A 14,601-nucleotide genomic window follows, 5' to 3' on the forward strand; every position below is an offset into this window, starting at 1 on the left:
TAAAATGATAAATATATTTTGATTGGGACTAAACTTGGAAACTTACTAACAATCACCACAATATATCTATCATTTACTGAATGTGTAGTATGTGTCAGGCACTAAGCTAAGCACCTTACAGTATTATCTTATTAAATTAAATCCTTGCATTGCATACTCTGACAATTCTGATTCAAGAGATGAAAGGATATTTCTTCTCTGAGAAAACATCAAATGGCGGATGGTCCCAGTGCAAGAGAGAGAGAGAGAGAGAGAGAGAGAGAGAGAGAGAGAGAGAGAGATGGATGAAGGGACAAAGAAAAAAGGAAATATGGACATTACACTGCTTTTCCAAAGTTAAATAATTAGTAAATGTGAAGTCGCCATTAAAACCCAAACATTGCTACCCTAGTACCATGATCACTTCTGGGAATTTCACTCTTATTCACCAGGCTACACAGCTTCTATTCAGTAAAGCAAATAGGAGTTCTATTCAGCAAATTTGTCACTGAATTTCTGGGAAACAGTTGTGATGTAAAGAGAAATGAGTGACTTTCCTCTTGCCAGGCATTCAACTTTTGGCAATCCATGAGAATTTGGAATTCACAGTGCTTCAATAAAGTGGAGATATTGTCTCACAGAGTCATAAAGGTTTAACAATAGAGATGTTATATGATCAACAACTTCTTCAATTTTAGCTTTATTTTTAGTTCATCATTAGCAAAATTGTTAGCAAATTATACTGTGTGATACAAAAAGGCTGATAGTCTCTGCTAAAATTTATTATCATGGAACTCTAATAATCCTGCAATATTCTCTGATAATTCAAATACATTTCTCACTCCTACTCCCTCTCTGAATTTTTGTCAACATTTTAAGCCCTTTTTCTTCTCCTAAAAAGTCCAGTCCCTTTTCTTCTCCATCATACATAACTGACAATTCTGTTTCCTGCTTTGGATAAAAAAAAAATTAGAGCTATCTAAGAAAAACATCTTCTAGGATTAAAGATACAAACCTACTTATCTATCTACATCTATCTTCACTCTCTTCCTTTCTGATATACCACAAAGAAGCTCTGCCTGTTCCTGTCTAAATCAAATCTACCCAGATCTTCCCACATTCAGGGAAATGTTGAAAAATTGAAACCTCTCTCTCAGATATTCAATCTCTCAATTGGTTAATTTGTATTGACTATTTTTCCTTTTCTTTTATTTTATTTATTTTATTTATTTTTTTTGAGACCGAGTCTTGCTCTGTCACCAGGCTGGAAAGCAGTGGCGTGAGCTTGGCTCACTGCAACCTCTGCCTCCCGAGTTCAAGTGATTTTCCTGCCTCAGCCTCCCGAGTAGCTGGGAATACAGGCGCGTGCCACCACACCCAGTTAATTTTTGTGTTTTTAGTAGAGACGGGGTTTCACCATGTTGGCCAGGATGGTCTTGATCTCCTGACCTCGTGATCCACCCGCCTTGGTTTCCCAAAGTGCTGGGATTACAGGCGTGAGCCACTTCGCCTGACCCATTTGTATTGATTTTTAAACGTTGTGGCTGACTGTAATGTTAGCACTCTAGCAATGAATCATGCCTGTGAATAGGATAGCCAAACTCTTTTCTAGCCTTCTCTCATTGGCTTTGGGCTTAAACAAGTGATTTGTTTTGGTCAATGGTCCATTAGCAAGCATGAGACAGGCAGATGGCTTGGTAAGCACTTGCACATTTGAACTGTTTCTTTTTGAAATCTCCTTCTTGGAATCCAGCTGTTAAACCATAAGGAAATCAGAGTTAAATCCTATGGTAAGCCAGAAGTCAGGAGGAGGAGTACTGAAAAACCAGGTTCATGAAGTAAAACCTTCTGGGACCTTTCAGCTAGGCCCAGTAAGCAACAGATTATAACCGTGAATGACTCTGCTGATTTATCGTGTGGAGCACATAAATTACTCAGCCAAATCTTGTCCAGTTTATAGACCCATAGACACATGAAAAGTAACAAATCATTGCTGTTTTAATACACTTTATTTTGAGGTGGCTACTTATATAGCAATAAATAGCTAAAGCAAACATGCTAAAATGTTTCTTATTAAAAGAAGAAACCTAAAAATATAACAGAAAACCAAACATTGACAACATAAAACCTGGTATCAAACTTCATATTTTTTCCAATGACTATATACATATGTATATATAATATATGTCTTACATATACATGACTATATATGTATAAGGAATATATAGAATATGGAATATATATATGGAAGATATATGTATATATAATGTATATTCCATTACAAAACATTCTCAAAACAGTTTTCATCACACATTCTGACTATTTCACAATCACAAATTCTATCTTCAGTCCACATAGATTTATATGTCTTCTGCCCTTGTCCCTCTAAGAACACAGCTCTACTGAAAGAATGTTAATGACTCTTTTCTGTTAAACCTTATGTTTCTGTTCTCACTTTAAATGATCTCTTAATAGAACTAAGGAATTTTACAAAATTCCTCAGTGAAATACTTCCTTCATTCCAAACATTCCTTCTGATTTTACTCCTTACATATCCCAAACATTCTTTCTTTCTAATTTTACTCCTTACATATTTTTGAATCATCTACTTTATTCATGACCACAACTCAAAGCAATTTATATGATTCATTTTTAATGAATATTTAGTATACTGCTGGTGCTTACTTCTACCAATTTTGCTTGATCTATTAAATGTAAAATTATTTTTTGGCATTGAAAATCTAAAGAGGGTAAAGAAGAACAAATACATGGTGAAGTATATGCTTCTGATATTGGATGAGATGCCTTAGAGAAGATAAAGTTAAGATTCTAATTTTAACAAATGTTTTAGAATATAGCATATATTTTTAGCATGTCAAGTAATAGATTATCTATGTTGAGTGTCACCTCTTAAATTTTTCCTTCATGCCTATCACATAATAAAGTTGCTAAAATGGAATTGAGGCCCAGCTTTCTAAAGTGATAAAGGCAATTTCCTCAAAAGTGAATATTTGAAAAAGGAATTCCTTTCGTATATGAACCTGCATCCTTGACAACCGATCTGCATACAAAGTGAAAAGTCAGGCTTCCCAACTAATTGATATTTTTTTCTTATAGCCACAGTATGAGTTTACATAATTACAACCCTATACTACTCCTTATCTGACTTGTTTTCTCACAACTATGTGTATTTCTAGCTTTGGAATAACTTTAAAACTATCTGATCATAAAACAATTCATTGTTGACAGATAGTTATTTGACCTTCTATTTTTGCAGGTAGTCAGAGATACCAATTGCAAAATACGGTTTTAAAATTGTCCTTTTCTAAGCTCGGCAGCAACGTGAATTCTCATTAAATTTGTCTCTAATATTTATGACAGAATGCATGCATGAGAAAACCTTTTGTGAACGCTATGTATATATTGAAGTCTACAAGAAAACCTGTAACTTTGGATATAAATATAGCTGAGAATACTAAGAAACCGTCTTTTGACAGTAAATCTATGCTAAGGCTGCAGACTCTACTTTAAATTACATAGAAACTGACATGCTTATTCCTGACATAGTCATCAGACCATGATTAATATATATTTTACATTTCATCATGTTAGAAAAAGATGGGATTGTGGTTGAGCCTCAATTTCTCTTTTGTATGTTAGTTGCAAAAAAAGAAATAAAGATAGAAAAGCTCTGGGCTCTTAATGGGTATTCTTCAAGATGAATCATAAGTTATACATACTTAATAGAAATCACTAAATCTAAAAGTTCACTGCAAAAATAATTTATATTTTTTCGTATATAAATCATCAACAAAATAAATCCCCCCGCCTCTTTTTTTTTTTTTTTCCACAGAAAGACTCTGGCTCTTGTATTAGGGTTCTATTGGTATATAGATGGCACTTAAAGGATTTAGCAGGTATTTAGTGCCAGATGGCACTAGAAATAACCATATTTGTGATTTTCATGCTCCAGACAGCAAGCTTTTAGAGAATTTTGAAAATATTTACTAGTAGTAATAACAATATTTTTAAAGACACTTAATGACTGCTGCCTTTAATTTCCCAATCTTTTTATTGAAAAATAGTTTTTATGACTTCAGTAATTTTCAATGCTTCTCAAAATAAATATCTTGATGCATAATTATTTTGCATATATACATATGCACTTTTAAGAAAATGTACACATTGTATTTCTCCATTTATTTTTTAATGCTTTTTACAAAATGGGATAATAACAAATTTTTGTTGAATTAACTAAAGGAAAATAATATAAAAATCTAACAATGGTAGGAGGAATTACCATACAGTGGAGAAACTTAACAATGTATGGTGAACATTTTAGATGGTGTGCATCTGTGGATACACACACATACGCGGATATTGCAAAATCTGAGTTTCACTACAGAGGTTAATACTCTGTTTATCAGGAACTTTGAGAGGGTCAGATTCAGTTGTTGAATTTATCAATAGTATAAATATCTCCATGCTAGGAATCTGATTAGTCTATCCACTAATGCTGGATTATTCTTTTTAGAATAGAGACACATCATTATCACCCATATAGATATAAATGATACTTTATTAATTTTCAGTTTGGACTATAACACCAAAGAGATTTAAAGACAAATTCTCTGGAAAGTGAATGATTTCTCTATAGGTAAATTATAGGTAGTAGAAATCAAATTTTAACTGTCAGTTTATAAGTATGAACTCTGGGAGGCTGAGGCAGGAGAATGGCATGAACCCGGGAGGCGGAGCTTGCAGTGAGCCGAGATTGTGCCACTGCACTCCAGACTGGGCAACAGAGCGAGACTCCATCTCAAAAAAAAAAAAAAAAAAAGAACTCAAAATATGGGAGTTTTACCTTTGCCACAAAACTTACTCTGACTTGAAATCAAAGTCAATTTTGAGATTTTGACTGCTTTTAATGTGATCTATGCTGATCACGATTTTCATAGTTTAATTTTCAGAAGACAGATTCATTTGTAAATACATGGTGGGGAAAGGGAGCTCAATGAAGTTCCAGCACTCCTAGATCCTCATTGTATATACTTAACACATAGCTGGTATGTATTATACCTTTTATTAAATGGTTGAAAAAATAAATACGTGAATAGAAAGTGTTTTTCTTATGTAATTATATATTTATCAGAAAATATTCTCAATGTCCTACATCTCCGTTTTTTCTAATTTTTAAAATGTACCTGTCCAGCAAACCTAAAGTTTGTTGCTCTAACTTAAACTTTGGTCCTTATATTCATGTACCAGCTTGGCCCCTTATATTTGATAAAAAGCAATTATGCCTATATAAATTTAAGGTCATCAATTATTTGAATGCTATGGAAACATTTAGTTTCCTGAAAAGCAAAAACCCAAAAGACCAAACTGGGTATTTTGCAAAATTTGGCATTACAATTAATCAAAGGCAGCTTGTTTTGCAAATATATAAGCAGAAATAGAAATGAGAAGTAATTTAATTATAAGTTACTCAGTAATTAAATGCATATTTGCTTCAATTCAAAAGTTAAGATTGTATAACATTTTTATACAATATTCCTATACAAGCTCATTTTTAAGAAGATTTTATTGTGTAATGTAATTATCACAAGGACTCTGTGAGTTAAATCTTATCTTTATCATAATTTTTCACATGTACAAAAGTGACTTAATCTTTCTTTCTCCCTCTACTCCTCATTTCCTCAGCTTCCTGAAGTTTTGTATTGATTAAAGAACAACCCTAACCATTGCCATTACAAACATCTTAAAAAGGCAGATCATTATAGGTAATATTTTGGTGTGCAAAAGAAAGTTACAGTAAAAATTACATAATGGCTCACTTCAGTTTTAGTGTTCTACATGCTACACAAGCAGATAGACCATTTGTGTGCTTACGTATTACATGAGTAGTGATTTAGCAGAAGGTAAACTTGAAGGCAAGTTTAATTACCTAAGCAGATTGTTTTATTTAGTTTTCTCTCTCCGACTTAATAAATGAATGTAAAACTTACATATGGAAAATGGGATAAATTGTAAGATCTATAATCATTAACACAGTAAAATGAATGCTGTGCTATAAAAATATATCTTAAAACAGTAGTTATTCTTGCCACAAACTCTCTGTACAATGGACAGATTGCAGATAGTGCTGAAAGTCTTATTCCAGAAGATCAGTTCTTAGAAATGTCATGAAGGAACTATGAAAATGCACTTCTGTAATTGTTTCTATCTCATGCACCTCTCTCAGACCACTGAATTACTAGAATAAACCAGTTTCCTTACCATTTCAGAGGGCTAATTCTTTGTTCACTGTCATCCTGAAAGAAGAAAGAAAAGTTTTAATACATTAAAGCTCTTCATTTTACTGTTCAGTTTTTTAGTTAATTTAATGTCCTAAGAATTCACACAGGGGCTTTGGCAGTGGTTGTGGCATTAAATTGCATTTTAAGTGCCTGCATAAGATGCAACAACATCATTACCTTGAATGAAAGTTCAAGAAGAACACTCTGTTGGGAGCATTATAGTATCTGACATGAAGAAAATAATTAATGAGTACTCTTCATAAAATTACCTTTATTTCTCCATTCTAGAATAAATGATAGGGCATTCAAAAGAATATGTCCTAAATCAGTAGCAAGCTGCCCCTCCTAAATCTCAATAACTGTCTGGGGTAATCTTCGACAGCTGGGTGCTGTTAGGATTTGTTCTAATGGTGACAATGTGGAATACGCTAACATGGGGCTTATTGCCACTTATCCAGCAGGGGCATGAAATGAGGTGACATGGTAATGAGTTGATACAAATGACTTTTGTAACTTTCACACTGCTACCAGGCTGAGGCAGGCAATCAGAGGGAAACTATTGTCTGCCTTTCGTGATGGTTTTAATGTGTTCCATTTGATTTAATACTGCTGGTAGGCAAAATGTGAAAGGAAAGTAGGTCACTGCTTCTTTGCTTTGCTCAGATGACAGGGCATACTTACCTGGTTTATCCTAAGAGTTATATTTATTTTCGCTAATGACAAAGAGATATATTTCGAGCTAGGATTTATGCCATTCATTGTATATAAAGTTATCAAATATTGCTCTGGGTAATTATTGAGGATAAGATACAATCTTTTTAGAAGTTATTGAAATTTATTAATGTACAAATAAATTTAGCTACTTCCATATTCATTTAGAATAAAGAGCTGTCATATAGATAATTAGCATTACAAGTTAGAATTTCTTAAGCTTGAAGAGTCTGAAATAATTTTTGAACATAGGTAGCTGTCAGCCTTTTTGTAAGTACACTATTATCACATATAAACTTCTATCTGCTGAAATATTAACTACAGAAAATGAAAGGAGTATTTTTGCAAAGGCTTTTAATGAAAACTTAGAGTAATTAAACTCGTAAATGTGTAAAATACTGACCTCACTAGTTAAATATGTCACATTTGGTGGCCTAATTTTCTCTGTGCTTGCAGCTTTTATTAACTTTTATTATAACTGTTATTCTATATGATACTAAATAAAAAAATCAATGCGGTGGTTTTGATGCTTTTATATGGGCAAATAGTATATTACAAAAAGGGAACACTTACACTATGTAATTATTTTGTGTGTGTCTGTTACTCCAGAATCATAACAACTTGAAACATTTTAGGAAAATTGCTTTAAATCATAGCTTTCATAATATTAGTAATTTTGAATGCATACAATCATAATTAATATAATGTGGGATTTAAATTATTTGTGTAACTATTTTTTTTATTCTTCCTAGTACAGAAAATGCAAGTCATTGTGAAATTAACTAAATAGAGGTTGAATGCTCATTTGTGGAGGGAAAACCAATTCCTGCCATGTGCATTAGAAGTTAAAGGCACTGGATAAGCTAGCTTCTATATCTATGCCCTTCATGGGAGGCAGAGCATCAAATCGAGCTCAGCCTGGGAAAAATTGGGGACAGAACTGCAACTGCTGCCCAGAAACTTCCCAGTCCCATTGTCCTCCTGTGGAGAAATTATATTTTCTTAAAAAGGAGCTTTAGCTATTTACCCTCCAGTGGTTAGCTTCTTAGGGACAGCCAGGTTTTTTGCATTCATCATAATGAGAAAGACTTTTGTTTGATATAGCAGCCTAGCTGGAGACAGAGGTAGGGATGTTCAAACCCCTTCACTTTTGTGTAAAGAACAATTGCAGCACCCTTCTGTTAAAATGGAAGAGGATAATTTCCTATACGTTAAAATTTAGGAAGATAACTCAATTCCAGCTTAATGAGTTTCTACAAAACATATGAGTAAAAAGCAACATATAAAATAATGAAGACGTTCAAATGTGCGTTATGTAAACATAAAGCTCTGATACCAGGCTTCAGAAGTTAAGAGAGAGCCTGTTCTAAAAAAAATCTGTTATTGTAACTATTTCAATTTAACCTCATGCTTTTCGGTGAGTTTGAGCACTATATGAAATGGTTGAAGAGATTTTATTAAAAATTGGAGAGTGTGTTATAGATGATTTGATTAAGAACACAGACTATTAAGAATATAAAATTTTCACTTGGCAGAAGAGGGAAAGGAATGTTGTGTGATATTCCTGATATAGGATGTCATCCTTCAAGGAAAGTTTTACAACCCACCAGATGCATTCTGTTTCAATCACAACAAACAACTTCAAAAATAAAATGAGATAAAATAGAAAAGAGTATGAAAGAGAAGTAGATAAAACGAGACTATACGTAACTAACCTGCACGTTGTGCACATGTACCCTAAAACTTAAAGTATAATAAAAAAAATCAAAGTATATCACAGGTTGCAAAATTAATTTTATTTCCTATGCTTGTGCTTAAATTATGTGTGTGTACGTGTGTGCATGTGTGGTGTTCTTCATAGTTATAATACATATTATTTCTTCTGTGGGTTGTGGTAAAAAAGAGTTTGCAAATTTCGGCTCCAGAGTAGCAGAAAGTGAAATATAACAAGTAGCATGTGTATATGTTATAATGCCATAGGTGGAGAAAACAAATTCTAGTTTAAATTCCTGCCCCAAACTGAAAGTCAGAAGGCCAGATGTTCTATACAGCTGAGCTTCACCTACAATCCAGCTACTGCTTCACCAGAAGATCTACTCGGTGTGCTGCAAAGTGAATAGCCAAAGAGATTCACTCATTTTTCCATGGGTAATTACTCCCCTGGGCAATGCAATGGGAATCAGGTAAAATGAAATATAATTTTCCTTTCTTTCTTAATACAATGTATATTTATGAAATACCGCTCTGGACTTAGGGCTTATGTAGGTAGTAAAAGAGTAAATATTATGTATTAATCATTCATAAATTCTTCAAAAATTTACAGTATAAAAGGGGGATATTTATTGAACAATAGAATTTTAAAAACATATATTAAGGTAGGGTCCATATCTTTAAAGAAGTCATGATGTACAAATAAAAATAAATCAGATAATAAATATGAAAACTATAATACTATGTGCTAAATATAAACACAGCATGTTTAAAAGCAAGTAAAAGGAGATACCCGAAAGGAGGAATAAATCAGAGAAGCATTTTAAAGTACCATTTGCAATAAATATTATAAAATTATTGGAATTTGTATGATGAGATAAAATAAGAAAAAAATTGCAAAAACTGGAAATGGTATATGCATTGAGGTATGAACGTATTTTGGGAAGCCTAGTAAATTGTGTAATTCAACTAGTAATTGTATATGTGAATATATGATCATTATATGTTATGTCATATATCACACATTATTGATTATCCTATATTATGTACTATAAAATATTGCAGTTACATACCACTAAAATCTTTTCAAAATTATGACAATTTTCAATTAGTTTATTTAACAATTTATTATTGTGTGTCAGTTATTGTCCAGAGCACTTTTCAAATAATAATCTTCAGCAACATTTCCCCCATTTTATAGATGAGAAAACAGGCCCAGAGCACGTAAATAACTTGCCCTATGCCACCCAAATAGTGAGCTGAAAGCTTAGCCCTATGTGTGTAATCCAAACAAGCTTACTATTTTGTTTGTGTCTGTAATCTGGCCTAATTATTTTCATCGTATATTTTCTATCCTTTAATTTGTGCATAACTACACTTGCAATTAGTTATGTAAGTAAAGACATTAGTGACATATTTCTGTCATCTTCAAAAGTAGGTATGTGCCCAAGGAGCAGTGGAAATACAAGCTATTCTGAATAAACTTACTTTCCTAAAGTTTATTTTCCACAATGAAACATTGGGTACAGAGTAAATTTGTGCATCAGACAAGTAGGTACAGCATTTTGAAGACTATGAAACAGTTTAATAACCAACACATACGCTAAACTTTTCAAAAGTTAGAGTTGTAATTTAATTTTATTCATAGCTGTCAAGTAGTAAAGGCCACAAATAAGATAATAAATTCAAAAGAATATTAAAAATTAGATACCTTAGAGTACCAGGCAGATGCTTGTAAGATTAATAACAAGTTATTAAATTTCTGTGGAACATCACAATAGAGAAACAATGGTTCTAATATAATAGTATTTTGCTTATTATTAACTTATGAACCATTTTGTGGGCATTTTGATGTAAGTAACTGAGCACATAATCTTTTATACTTCTAATTTCTTCTTTTGTTGTTCAATATTAAAATTTTTCCACTCCCTTTTTTCTGTTGTACACTAATAAGTACTTTATCCATCTTTCTTTTTCTTCCCTTGATCCTTAACATAAGTGCATTCACTATTTTGTCGTATGTAAAAATTGAGTATAAAGAAATTCATATACTCTCTTAATATATTTGTATTATACCACTCGTATCATGTTTCAACTCTTAATTTTTTCCCAGTGTCTACCTTCTTTTATGCACAAAAGGGATCAAACATCATCCCTTATGCTCATGTTCTTCTGTCTATGATGCTGAAATCCACAAGGCTATGGGAAAACCATATTCCCTTTTAATTGAGCATCCACATTTCCTTGTAAAAGCAGTTTGTAAGATGACAAGACCTTTCAAACCATTTCTGTGTATACTTTTCAAGTCTTTAATGAAATCATGTATTTTGCTTATCAATGCTACAGCTTTCTGTCATTTCTAAGTACAAGAAAAATGTCATGAGAATATTTTTGTTCATTAGTAGATCAGAACACAGAAAGTAAGGAAGTAGATTCTTAAAATACCCAGAATATCCCCAGAAAGTAACATATGTTTTGGAAGATTGCGTCACAATTTCAGGACTCTTTAATTTACAAAATTTAAGCATGAGGTATTGAACTTCCTATAATAACTTCTGTCACTGTGCCAACAGACAAATCAGAATAGATGGGATATAGTTAAAGGTTAATGTTTGCATGCCAGCCAGGTCACAAATAAATGTTTCATTTCTTTGGGAATTCCAACTTTCATTGCTATAAATAATTAATTTTGAGAACTAGATAATGGTTGTTAAAGGTCATAAAAGAAACAAATTTTTAAGCATGCCTTTTAGTATAATAGTGCAAATGACTTAGAAATGAAGCAACTACCCAAATAGCAGTTCTATACCAACAATTAAACTGAAGGGTGGTGATGAAAGATAGCTTTTTTTGATCTGTTGTTAGCATACTGAGAGTCCAAAAGTATTTCACAGGGAGTTTGACTTTCATTTATTATTTATTTAACTCTTGTGGCTTCTTGTGTGCAAACTCTTTCCAAAGACTTCGTATTGCATGTTCATTTTCATCTTTGTTCCTTACTCTTGGACTTCTGTCTCCCTCCTTTTGCGATAACTGTACATCAAAATCTTTTCATAGGCTACATAGTACATATTGCTACTATGTTGACATGGGCTCTACTCTACTTCCAGAAAGAAAAGAAAAAAAAGCAGTTAACTAAACATTAAAATATGCACAGTGAGGACGTATTAGAAGAAAAAAATATTGCTTTTTGTCTGCTTGCTCTTTGCAATTCAGACATAAATGCTATGTATATGACAATTGCTTTATGAAATAAAATTCTTTGTTTGGTTTTCCAAATCCAGAAGGGGTGATATGAATTAAATTTTTAGGCAAAGTGGTTATAAGACTGGTTGCAAAAGCTATAACTGTTTAGATAGGAGACTGTCTAGAATAGGGAAGACTAAATAGTACAGTTTTAACTGTGATATTTCACAAATATTAATATGCACTTATCATTGACTATTATTTTTAATCTCTAAATTTGAAACCGCTGTCAATTTTCTAACTTTGTATCATATCGTTTTATTCTAGCTCCCATGGATTTACAACTAAGAGCATGCTATTTATAAAAATTTAAATTAGGTTGGCCTGGTGCATTTTCCCAAAATCTGAGCTGTCATACATTCACAAAATGATAATTTGCCCCCAATCAAAAACATCTCTGGTTAGAGAAAAGTTGGTGGCCCTACACTTTAAAACTTAATTTGTACAAAGTTGTCTACCTCTGTCACGCTGATAGCGTGTCACTGAATTAAACATTTCAGTTAGAACTTTTGTGCTCAGGTCACCAGATTAATGACTTCTAAAGAGCAGGAGGCATATTTGGACTTCAGTTGGCAAGTAATTTGTGAGAAAGCTAGCTCAACTTTAGAAATAGTGGGTCAGTTTTCTCAATTCTTAGCAAAATGACCTTTATTTCCTTTTTTCCATGAAGTCATGAAATGAAATTCTGTATCTGACAAATAAATTTTATTTACTAAGTAATACTACATTTCCTAAGTTTATTCATTTGACATATTAATTTGACGTATACAAAACAGTGAGTTAGGTGTTCAGCTGGAAATAACAAAAGATCAGCAGTGGCTTAAACAATTAAATTGCTTATTTGTCTCACATAATAAGCATTCCTAGACATGGACAGTGTGGGGATGAAATGGTGGCTCAGTGACACGGTAATGTCTTTGCTTTTAGTTCAACTCAATTGTATTTTTATTTTAAATGATTATTGTTGAGAAAGAGTGAAAATTCAAGAACAGTTACACAAGTCTAATGAAGACTCATTCCAATACGATATCACTGTATCTTATACAATAACATATTTATTCCTTATGATTGCTTTCTATATCTTCATTTTTGCTCCTGAATGCCACAGGATACCTATTCTAAGACCAGAAAAAGGTTAAACATAATTAAAAGTTGACTTACCTGACCTTACTCATCCTTATGGCCATCAATTTTTCAAAAGATGCTATTATGTGGCTTTAAAGAGACTTTTCCAATTTCTCTTCTCTTTAATAACTGAACTATCCCAATATACCTAGAAGTTCAATGATTCATTTAAAAAATAAAATAAGTAACTTTAAAGAAATTCAAAATAAATAAATAAAAAATGAATAAATAAAAATATACATATATTGTTTGTATTAATGTGTTTTAACATAAATGAGAGCAGAATATTTATACAAAAAGTTGATAACTTGCATATTTCATTCTTTTAAAATTATCCAGCCATCCATGGTATGAGTGTTATGCATTACTGTGGTTAATTCTCTTTCATTCTTAGACTGTGGGAAAACTGTACTTCCTAGCCTCTGGAAGTAAGGTGTGACCACGTGGCTATCAGCAGTAAATTTCAAGCAAAAGTAACTTGCACTACTTATGGCTAGAGCATTTAATTGTTTGTGCAAGATCCTCTATCTCTGCTCATGCAACAGAGATCCTGGAAGCACATGGTGACAAAAAGCCTATCATTTTGAGTTCCTTAGTACAATAAACAAGTGCTTGCCTATTCACACTCTCCCCCCAGTCCCCCACACCAAAAGGCCACCAAGCTGCATCAGCCTCTGTCTGCTGTACCTTGTGTCCTCTGGGATAGCAGCAAGATACTTAACTCTTGTTTGTTCTCAGTGGTCCCAGGCATCAAGAGTATGCTGGGCCTCATCAGAATTCTGAGAAAGGCAAAATAGAAACTGATCTCTCTATACCTGGGTATATCATATTCAAAAAATAATTCTTTTAAAGATAATTTTCAATAATTTCTGCATGTGTTTGACAAACTAGCTGAGGCTGATTGAGTATCAGATTTTCCTGGAACACTACGTACCTTTTAACTTATAGAATGATATTTGTTATTATTCTGAAAAAATTCTCTTTTATTGTATATTTTTTGTTTTCTTTTCCATATATCTATTCTTTAGCTACAGGGACATAGATTACTACTTTTGATTATTTATCATTCATTAGATTTTTTTTCTTTAGCACACACCTTCTGCTAATTTTTAAATCTTTATGCAATGGCACTATTTTCTCTAGCATCAATTTTAATTTATATTGAAACTAAGCCTTTTTTTATTTATCACATGATTTAATAGGTTTTCTATCCTAAGTGTTCTGACATGTTCCAGATCTTATCTTCTGCTATCTTATTTTTTATTGATTTCTTGTATTTCAACTTGAGCTTTTTCAAAGAGCCCATTAAATATTGCTGGGACTTTTAAAGCCAAACTTAATTGTTAGCATGTTAATATCATAATCTATTTACTTGTATTAAGATTACTGACATATTTTTAGTTAATCTGACTATTGTCCTGTTTTCTGTTTTCCATTAGAACAGGCAGAAAAATGGTCTCTGTATCTCTACCGCATTCCAAAGATAAGTATAATTGTGTTGAATTAGCAGAAGCTACTTCCTATAAGAATC

This window comes from Pongo pygmaeus, chromosome 3 (genome assembly GCF_028885625.2).
Source record: "Pongo pygmaeus isolate AG05252 chromosome 3, NHGRI_mPonPyg2-v2.0_pri, whole genome shotgun sequence".
Taxonomy (NCBI): Eukaryota; Metazoa; Chordata; class Mammalia; order Primates; family Hominidae; genus Pongo; species Pongo pygmaeus.